At 41.7% G+C, this 7,079-nt stretch overlaps 1 protein-coding gene across 3 annotated transcripts in view; it reads right to left on the bottom strand.

Annotated features, from left to right (window-relative positions):
- LOC122559128 (E3 ubiquitin-protein ligase RNF123) overlaps window positions 1-7,079 on the bottom strand; it is a 389,631-nt gene that overhangs the window by 191,300 nt on the left and 191,252 nt on the right. The gene's annotated exons all lie outside the window — the stretch shown is intronic.

Here is a 7,079-nt window from a genome sequence, read left to right as displayed (position 1 = left end):
GGTGTCAATGGAGGAGCACTTTGGGGCCAGCGACCATAATTCTATTAGATTTAAAATAATGATGGAAAAGGATAGACCAGATCTAAAAGTTGAAGTTCTAAATTGGAGAAAGACCAATTTTGACGGTATTAGGCAAGAACTTTCTAAAGCTGATTGGGGGCAGATATTTACAGGTAAAGGGACGGCTGGAAAATGGGAAGCCTTCAGAAATTAGATAACGAGAATCCAGAGAAACTATATTCCTGTTAGGGTGAAAGGAAATGCTGGTAAGTATAGGGATTGCTGGATGACTAAAGAAATTGAGGGTTTGGTTAAGAAAAAAGAAGCATATGTAAGGTACAGACAGGATAGATCGAGTGAATCCTTAGAGTAGTATAAAGGAAGCAGTAGTATACTTAAGATGTGATCTTAATAAGAAATAAGAGGCGTTTGGATGGGTAAATGAATAAGAAGGGTTTGGAGGGATATGGGCCGGGTGCTGGCAGGTGGAACCAGATTGGGTTGGGATATCTGGTAGGCATGGACGGGTTGGGCTGTACATCTCTATGACTCCATAACAATTAGTAATGGCCCAGCGCTGACCCAAGGCACTCTACTAGTCACAGGCCTCCAGCCCAACAAGCATCCTTTCACTATTACCCTCTGCTTCCTACGATCTAGCTAATTGTGTACGCAATTTGCCAACTTCCTTAGATTGCACACTATCTAATCTTCCAGAGCAGCCTACCATGTGGAACCTTATCAAATGCCTTACTGAAATCCACATGGCCTACATCTACCGCCCTGCCCTTATCAACCTTCCAGGCCACATCATCAAAGAACGCTAACAAATTTTTGAGGCATGATCTCCCATATAGAAAGCCATGCTGACTACTCCTAATCAAACCGTGTCTTTCAAATGCATGTTTATCTTATCTCTCAGAATCTTCTCAAGTAACACACCCATCACAGATGTTAGGTTTACTGGTCTTCAGTACCCAGGTTTTTCTATACAGTCTTTATTAAGTAAGGGAACAACATTTGCTAACCTCCAGTCTTCTGGGACTTCATCCATGGCTAACAATGATGCAAAAGTATCAACCAAGGCCCCCACAATTTCTTCTCTGGCCACTTGCAGTGTTCTTGGATATATCTAGTCAGGACCAGAAGGTTTATCCACCTTCATACAGTCTAATACATCCAACACCTCCGCTATTGTGATATGGACTGTTCACAAGATATCACCACTAACTTCCCCAAGTTTCCAAGTCGTCATGTCTTTCTCCATAGTAAACACAGAGGAGAAATATTCATTGCGGACCCTGCCCATGTCCTGCGGTTCCACACATTCATGCCCACTTTGGTTCTTGAGGGGTCCTATTTTCTCTCTAGTTATTCTTTCTCCTTTACTATACTTAAAGAACCCCTTTGGATTAATCCAATCTTCTCAGCCAAGGTCATCTCGTATCCCCTTTTCGCTCTCCTGATTTCCTTATAAGATCATAGAATTCCTACAGTGTGGAAACAAGCTATTTGGCCCAACAAGTCCACACCGACCCTCCGAAGTGTAACCCACCCAAACCCATTCCCTTACCCTATTACTATACATTTCCCCTGACAAATGCACCTAACCTACAGACCCTTGAACACTATGGGAAATTCATCTAACCTGCACAGCTTTAGACTGTGGAAGAAACTGGAGCACCTGCTGGAAACCCATGCAGACACAGGGAGAATGTGCAAACTCCACACCCGAGGTTGGAATCGAACCAGGGCGCTGTGAGGCTCAGTGCTAACCACCTTTCTTCAGTAAGCTCCTGTATTCCCTAGACCCCAGCTGTCTGCACCTGAGCCATGCCTCCTTTTTTCTGGTCAACGCCTTAATATCTTGTCATCCAGGGTTTCCTATTCCTGACAACCTTGCCCTTCACCCTCACCGGATCATACAGACCTTGAACTCTAGCTATCCCACTTTTAAAAGCCTCCTAATTGCCAGAAGTCCTCTTGCCTGCAAACAAACTACTCCAATCAACCCCTGCAAACTCTGTTTAATTCCATCAAAATTCACCTTGCCCCAATTTACAACTTGAACCTGTGAATCAGTTTTGTCCCTCTCCATAACTATTTTAAAAATAATAGAATTATGGCCACTGGACCCAAAGTGCTCCCCCACTGTCACCTCAGTCACCTGTCCTGCCCTACTTCCCCAAGAATCGGTCAAGTTTTGCCCCTTCCCGAGTAGGACCTTTCACCTACTACTTGAGGAAACTTACCTGAACACACTTAACAAATCCCACCCCATCTAAAGCCTTAACGCTATGGCATTCCTAGTCTATATTAGGAAAATTAACATCTTCTTCATTAGGGAGATGAAGCACAGACTGGATGACTGCTTTGCAGAATACCTACATCCTGTCTGTAAAAAAAAAAGATCCTGAGTTTCCAGTCGCCTGCCACTTCAATACACCACCCTGGCCAATCTTTCCCTCCTGAGCTTCCAGTGGCCTGGTCAACTTTTCTGTCGCTGGCCTGCTGAAGTGTTCCAATTAGCCTCAGAGCAAACTTGAAGAACATCATCTCATTTTCTATTTGCAAACTCTGCAGCCTCTCAAACTCAACATAGAGTTCAATAACTTTGGAGCATGATTCCGCCCTTCCATATTTTTTTGCCCATCCCGACACCCTCATACTGTCATGACATGGGTTATTTCCAGCATAGCCAAGCTATTCTCAGACCCTCTTAGTTGAATTTTATCACATGATATGGACCACTTTAAACCCCTCAGCTCACATTATCACTTATTTAGCTTCTCTTCTGCCACGGCCTCATCAATAATCCCACGTTTGCCAATAACTTTCATATCCGGGCTCTGCCTCCATCTATGCATTACCACTTTTTTCTCACTGTTATCAGTTCTTATGAAGAATCACTGGACTTGAAATATTAACTCTAGTTTCTTCCCACAGATGCTGCCAGACCTGCTGTGTTTCTCCAGCAATTTCTGCCTTGATTCAGATTTCCAGCATCCGCAGTTCTTCGATTTCTACAGTTCTTTGCTTTACTCAAAGAAAAGACAGCACTGGAAAGCTTTGGGAACCATAGGACTAAAGTCACCTTTTCCTCCTCAGCACTTACCATATCTCGTCTCAAATTACTCTACTCAGTATGCCAAAATGTTGCTTTCTGAAAAAATGCTAACATGCATTTGAATGAATCAACCCTAATGCAAATGAAGCTGGTTATATAAACTTACCACTTACTCACTGAAATCGTCTCTGCACAGAATTTGTTTTGCATTTAGGTAAGACAGTCAAGGTGGCATATGGGACATTTCCCTCTATTGGCTGAGGCATACAGTATAAGAGTAAGGTGGTTATATTAGAACTGCATACAACACCACTCAGTTCACAGCTATAGTACTGCGCACAGTTCTTGTCATTGGAAGATAGGAAGGATAGGAGAAAGACTATAGGAGATGTTAATGAGCAAGTTGGAAAGAATGAGAATTTCAGCAATGGGAAATAATATTATAAGTTGAGGGTAAATTTAATTGATACATATATAGAAAATTATGAAGGGCCTGAATACTGTGGGTAGGAATTCCCATTTGTGGCAACATCAATAACCAGGGGACACAGTAATTCATGGAAGGATTACAGGGGATTGGATCAGCTGTGATTGGATCAGAAACTCATTACCTGGAGGTAGTAACCCTCATCATATTTAAAAATATGCTCTTGATATGCTGTAACAGCGCTATAGAACAAGAGTTGAAAAGTGAGATCTGAATAATTGTTCCACCAGCATAGACCGCTTGGGCCAAATGTACTCCACCAGTACTACAATCCTTTCCATACATCAAACAGAGTCTGCATCCTCTTTTTCATGTCCAGGCCAAGGTTAAACTGCTCACCATGATCTACAGATCTTTGAGAATCCTAAAAATAGCAATTTATCATCTCTGAATCCTCTTTTCCAGTAAGAGCTCAGTTTACGTAATTACTCATATTCAGATCCGTCCATTCCCTCATCACTTTTGTTCCTATAGTCTATAATTTTTCAGTAGCTGCAACTGTTATAACTCAGATAGCCAGATGGTGAAAGATACAACACTGAAGCTTCATCTTTATGCACAAGGCTTTATTTACAAAGTTGCAAATTGCACGATGAGCACTTCTAACCAACATGTAACAACACTGATGAATCCCCACTCAATATCCACCGCTCAAATACAATTAACACCAAACTGATATGCAATTAACAGCAATATTATTTCTAAATTGAGGTGAACAAAACTGTACAGTATAGAATACTGTGGTTGAACTGCAGTATAAATTGGCAGGATTTTCTCATTAACTAGGCCCGTAATATTGACCTCCTAATTCTCTCCAACATATGATTTTCTTTGCTTGGTGCCTTAACACTGTTATAATATCTTCCACTTACTGCCTGTCAATCTGGATCCCAGATCTTTCACTTTTCAGTCAAGAAATTACCCAGGATTTTCTGCCTCCAGGTGAAGTACTCTGCATTTGTTTACACCTAATTTACCTGTCATTTGTCTGCCCGGAGTCATGGTACACTGAAGTCTTCCTCCAGCTTTCCCCATTCATCTTTAGTTCTGCTACCTTCACTAACTTTGTACCATCTGCAAATTTAGCCTGAGATTGTCACTCCTTGCTTCGTATCATTGATCAAGTTAGTTTTAGCATTTAAACAAAATAACTACATCAATATGAAGGGGCTATGAAATAGATTTACTTCAAACATTTCCCGACAATGTTTCTGTTTAAAAGGTTAAAGAAATATAGAAAATAGGAGCATGTGTAGGCCATTCGATCTATGGAGCCCACTCTGTTGTTCAACATGATCATGGTTGATTCTTAATCTCAACATCATACTCCCATTCTGGCCCTATACCCTTCAATACCTTTAGCCTCTAGAAATCCATTCTTTTCTTAAATATATTCAGTAGCCAAGTATCCACGCCCTTCTGTGAGCAAGAATGCCACAAGCTCACCACTCTCTGCGTGAAGAAATGTCTCATCTCAGTCCTAATTGGCCTACCGCATATCCTGAGACCATCACCTCTTAGTTCAGACCCCTGGCAGTGGATACGTCAGCCTATCTGTCCAGCCCTGATGGATGTCTCAATGAGTTGTCAAATGACCTCTCAAATTTCAAATCTAATGTTGAGCTTGCCTTTGTACACCTCCTGTGCAGCCATAATTTTATATGCCTAGCTCTGTTCAAATTACCCGATCATCTGTATGTCCTTGTATATTATGATCTGCCTATATGGCAAGCAAAGAAATTGTACTTGGGGGCACTTGTGACAACAACATATCAAATAAAATCGAGTTCCTTTCTCTTTCGTCTAAATTCCAGTGAATAGACTCAACCAACCCAATCTCCCCTCATAACAATTCTGCCATCCAAGGAATCAGCCTGGGGACCTTGGCTCTACTTCCTCACAGTAAAGTATATCGTTTCTTAGGTAAGGAGATCAAAACTGCATTAAATACTATGATATCACCAAGACCTTGTACAGGTTGCAGTAAGACTTCCTTGCTCCTGTACTCAAGTCTTCTTGCAATGAAGGCCAACGTTTCATTTGCCTTCTTAACTGCTTTCTATAGATGCATGTTTGCTTTCAGTGACTTTTAATTTAGACCCAATTTACATATAGAATAGGATATTTGAGATGCAAGTAGAATATCCTTTCATTGTTATGTGTACTCCATTTTAGGGAGTACAGTGAGAAGATTTACAATGTCACCCTTCTTATGCGGACATCTTGGGTACAAGTACCTAGGTACAATTCATGAATACAGCAAAGGAACAAAAGTAATTACATTACAGAATGAACAGTTAATTTAAAAATAATATCAACCCTGTAATGATATTAAGGTACAAAATTTCAAATACACATTACACTGCAGCAGGTCAGCATAGTGCCTCTGCACATGGTCTGACTGGCCGTGCAAGACCCCAATCCAACAGCCGTCCTCACTCTGACCCATACCAGCACTCAGCTGCTCCAAGATACATTCTAGGACTGCCTACCCCGCGCCCGTCTATGCCCAGGACTTGCTGCCCGTGTGCTGCTCCCCCACGTTGATCTGGAGCTAACATCCCACACGTTGTTCCTCTTTTTCTTTGGTGTACAATGATACCCAGTTCACCTTCTAGATCAACATTGTCCAATCTATTACCATTGAGGTCATAGACCATAGAATCCCTACAGTGCAAAAAAGCTGCCATTCGGCCCATTATGAAGAAGGGTCCTGCCCCACTCTCCTGCACTTTTGATGCTGCTTGACCTGCTGTGCTTTTGCCACTGCATCTTTCCAGCATCTGCAGTCCTCACTATCTCCAGGCTTATCAAGTCTACACTAACCCCCACAAAGAGCATTCTGGATATTATGAGGCAATTTATCATGGATCATCGATCTAACCTGCACATTTTTGGAAACTGGAGCATCCACACAGACAGACAGTCAGGCAAGACTGGAATACAACTCGGGTCACTGGCACTGTGAGGGAGCAGTGCTAACCACTGAGCCACTGTGCCACCCTGAATGTGTTTAGGGTGGCATTTAAATAGGTTTTTCCTGAAGTGGATAACTTTACACTTATCGACGTTTTCCTCCATTTCTCACGTATTTGCCCACTCAACTTTTCTAAATAGCCCTGAAGCCGTTTTACAGTATCCTCACCAGCCATGCTCCCACCCAGTTTTGTGGTGTCGTCAAAGTTGGAAATATTACATTTGACTCCCTTATCCAAACTGTTGATATAAATTATGAACAGCTAGGGCCTAATTTCTGCAGCAGCCGTTAGTCATGCCTTCCACGCTGAAAACATTCCATGTATTTCTACTGTTTCCTGTCTGATAACCAACTCTCAATCTTTGAAAGTATATTACCTACAATATACTGTGCCTTGATATCATATAACAACCTCTTATGTAGAATTTCATCAAAACTTTGTTGAAGTCCAAATACACCACATCCACTGGTCCTTTCTCATCTATTCAACTAGTTATGCCCTCAAAATAAATCCATTAGGTGTGTCAAACACAATTTCTGTAAGACTG

This window comes from Chiloscyllium plagiosum, chromosome 18 (genome assembly GCF_004010195.1).
Source record: "Chiloscyllium plagiosum isolate BGI_BamShark_2017 chromosome 18, ASM401019v2, whole genome shotgun sequence".
In the NCBI taxonomy this organism is placed as follows: Eukaryota; Metazoa; Chordata; class Chondrichthyes; order Orectolobiformes; family Hemiscylliidae; genus Chiloscyllium; species Chiloscyllium plagiosum.
Note: the sequence above shows the minus strand (reverse complement) of the source record. Positions and strands in the feature narration are given on the sequence as shown.